General features: G+C 44.8%; 1 pseudogene; it reads left to right on the top strand.

The window, feature by feature from the left end:
* The first annotated feature begins 1,950 nt into the window (after positions 1 to 1,950).
* On the top strand, positions 1,951 to 3,113 carry LOC145528585 (growth hormone-regulated TBC protein 1 pseudogene; annotated as a pseudogene).
* Positions 3,114 to 3,645: the final 532 nt, after the last annotated feature.

Below are 3,645 nucleotides of genomic sequence, written 5' to 3'. Positions count from 1 at the left end.
GGAATATATGTACCTAGGCAGTGAGCCCAAAACAATAACATCGTTATTATCTTTATATAAATTTAATCCTTGATGTTTAAATTTGTAGTTAAAATTTTAAAATGTATTTTCCACGTGTGAATTATCTCTGAGAATAGTATGCTTTCTATAAATTCCATTTCTAGAGATTAGGAAAATGGTGACATAACTGTAACAACAGTAGCTATAAATAGATGCTGTAATGTATGCATTATAATATTGAAAGACATATTTACCTGCCATTTGTAGCCATGCTATCTTTCCATCCTCCTGTCTCTTTAATACTAGTCTTGGCAGGTACTAGAAGGCTCATGAGATTTCCTGTGGTTTATGACCCAAGTTGACAACTGTGACTTCTTCTTTGTGGCGTTCTGATGGTTATGTCATATAAGAATCACCTTATATCATTTGAGAAGCTGCTGACACAGAGCTCTGGTTTGATGGATGACCTGAGCTGCTGCTATTCCCGTCAGAGGTAAGCAGTAAGTTTTACAGGAAATTATTGGAAGAAGATACAGTGAGGGGGAGAAAGAGAAAGTAATGTGCATTGCACAAAAACTGACAAAATGATTTGCTTACAGTTCCAAGCTGGTATAGCTGAGAATGGCAGGGAGGGAAAAAATGTCTCATCAATATTTAAATAGTTGATCATATAACCAACTTGACAGGCCATTTGTAAGGGCAAATTATAGAGCAGAACTGTAAGCTATGGAGGCCATTGTGCCCTCACTTGCACTTTTCATATTTCAGGTTTACATAAAACATAAAAGAAGTACAATCATGCAATTGTTTTATGTTTTTACACCAGTGATTCTCAAACTGTGTTCCCCAGAAGCAGCATTAGTGTGAGAACTTGTTAGCAAGCACAACAACAAAGACCCCACTCCAGTCATACTGAATCAGAAACTCTAGGGTGGGTTTGTTTTAGCAATCCCCCAGGTGATTCCAACGCAAGTGCAAATTTAAGACCACTGCCTTCTCAAATCAATATTTTGTCTTAATTTCCAAACATGTAATATCCTATGCACACATCTTTGATTGTCTCTAAACATTTATATAAATAATTTATAACAAAATAACACTGGCAAGATTAAATTAATTAAACTCTATTGCATATAAATACAAAAATATACACATGTGATATGCAATGCTGCTAATAACTTTTAGCAATATAGTAATTACTTTAAAAATATGGTTATAAAGCCACAGATTGCAAAATACACACCACGTTTAGAGTAGAGTAACTCTCCATTATCAACATGATAATCCCATTCCTCCCTGTAAAATGGCTTACATGTTTATCCAGCTTCCAGTTTAGCATTCCTGGTAATAGAAAGTTCACTACATTGGAAGGCAGCTGGGCTGTTAGCCAATGTACCTGTGTGGGGGGGCGTGGGGGCGGGATTTAGCTACGTTAAAATACGTAAACAGAGCTTAAAAGACACCTGAGAACCATGCAAGGAATGCAAAGCAAATTAAAAAAAAAAAATCTAGAGAAGCAGAACTATTCTTAGGTGAGCAAAAAGTCACCAGCAAGATTTCTCCCTTAGTATATCTGCTGATTCTGGGTGGAGAATTCTGGGCCTTTGATAGAGAAAAGAAAGATCAATTGAGCTTTCAGTGGTTCTTTTGAAAAACCTGGAAAATCCAAGTGCCTGAAATATATGGTCAGTTGTTTTTTTTTTTTTCTTCAAAGAACAATGCTAAATTCTGAGCAATAAACAGAATGGGGAACAAGGCTAAAAGCTTCTGCAAAGCCACGGAGATGTTTCCGCAGTCTTTCAGTGTCCAGTGAACAACTCTAAGAAGTCGTGGAGAGGAGCAAAACAGGAAGGCAGCTTTCCTCAAAAATATTGGCTCTCCAGTATTACACAGTTTTCTGCAGAAAAACAGAAAACAAGCTAGGCACATCAAGCAGAAAGAGTTCATACCATGAATGACAGATGTAAAAAATCTGTTGAAAGAGCTGGAGGAATAAAAGAGCCACACCTGCTAGTATTCAGGCGTTCAGAAGGCACGGAATTGCTGGAAGTTGTGTAATGAAGCGGGGCGCCGCGAGCCCCGGGCGGTGGGTTTGGCCACCCCGCCCCCGCCCCCGTCGCCCCCTCCAGGAATGCCTGGGGTCCTCCAGGTGCGCGCACGAGGGGCGCCCATGTGGCGTGTAACCGCATCCAGGGCTCAATCCGTTCTTGGCGTTGCAAAGGCCTGAGGACTTCGATTATGCAGCTTTTGAAGAATTTTTTTCCCGCCCGTTCGGTGATACCAGAAGGGCCATAACGTGGTCCAAACTTCTAAAGGGAAGCGGTGGTGTCCAGAAGATTACGACAGTGAAGCACCATATCCGGAAGGGGCGTCCCGCCGGAGCACTGGGCCCGCGCCTGGGTGGGGGTGAGAGAAACCTTGGCCCAGATGGACCGGAACCCTGGTGTCGCCACTGTGTTCTCTGAGGAGAGAGGAATGACAGTCTGGAGGAGGCCCTCAGGACACACCTGAACGGGGCTTTCCCAGTCGGCGTGAGGCCCCAGAAGGGCGCGGGCCCCTGCTTCCAGAGGACCCTGTATCACGTGCTGCTGACCCGCCCGCACCACAGCCGCGGGGTGGGTTGATGCCGGGGAGTGAGCTACATAGCGGGATATCTGATTCTGTGGCTGTTGGACGTCCCAGTTGACGGAATACTTCCAGAATCCTGCGGCCTCTCCTTGCTGAGCCCGAAGACAGGCCAGGAGGTCCTCCTGGAGCTGGCGAAGACCAAGCTGCTGGCGGTGGTGGCCCGGAAGGGGCAGGCACGGCGTGCTGTGGACCCCGGTCGTGTTGCGCTGGTTTGTCTGCCTGTCTGTAAACCTCCAGCCCACGTTGCTTCACATCTGGGATAGTCTGTTCAAGGAGCACTCCAAGGTCACCTTCCAGGTGGCCCTGACCCGCATTAAGCAACGTCAGGCATTGATCTTGAAAGCTAACTGCGTCCCCGACATCTCAAGGAGATCACCAGAGGGAGCTTCGTGACGCAGTGCCACACCTTCATGCAGAGCGTATTCTCGGAGCCTGGGAGCCTGTCCAGGGCCAGCATGACGGGGCCCGGCCGGCCCGGCTGCTGACACGGGGCTGACTCAGCTGTCTGGGCGAAGGAGCTTCCACCCGCCTTCTGCTGCCAAGGCCAACACGGCTACACTCCAGCCAGGAACCGAGCAACTTAATTTATCATTCTGTAAGGCACCTCTTCTCTTCATTGTGAGCTGCAAGTTACCTTTCTAGATGTATTTTCTTTTTTTTTAATCTGAGACGTTAATAATATATAAAACGTGAGATGTAGGAAAAAAATGTGTATTTCACGAGAAGTTGAAACCTTCCATAGCTGAAAGCCCATTTTCCTGGCTACCACTACTGGAGCTATACTGATCTCTTCTTTACCCCCTACATTCCACATGTGCTTCTTGCTGGTAAGTCCTAAACTGTAAATATACCTTTTACCCAAAATGGTAGAGATAGAGGACAGGGAAAAAAGGGTTAATGAACACAAATATGTATATAACAAAGAATATTTGCTACTGTCCTCATTTCTGGAATTGTTCATAAGGTATTTATACCTCCTGCTATTTATAACTTCTGGTATCCATTTTATATCTACTC

The sequence above is a fragment of the Giraffa tippelskirchi genome, chromosome 12, assembly GCF_054371585.1.
Source record: "Giraffa tippelskirchi isolate mGirTip1 chromosome 12, T2T-mGirTip1v1.2.pri, whole genome shotgun sequence".
In the NCBI taxonomy this organism is placed as follows: domain Eukaryota; kingdom Metazoa; phylum Chordata; class Mammalia; order Artiodactyla; family Giraffidae; genus Giraffa; species Giraffa tippelskirchi.
This window is presented reverse-complemented; position numbering and strand designations above follow the sequence as displayed.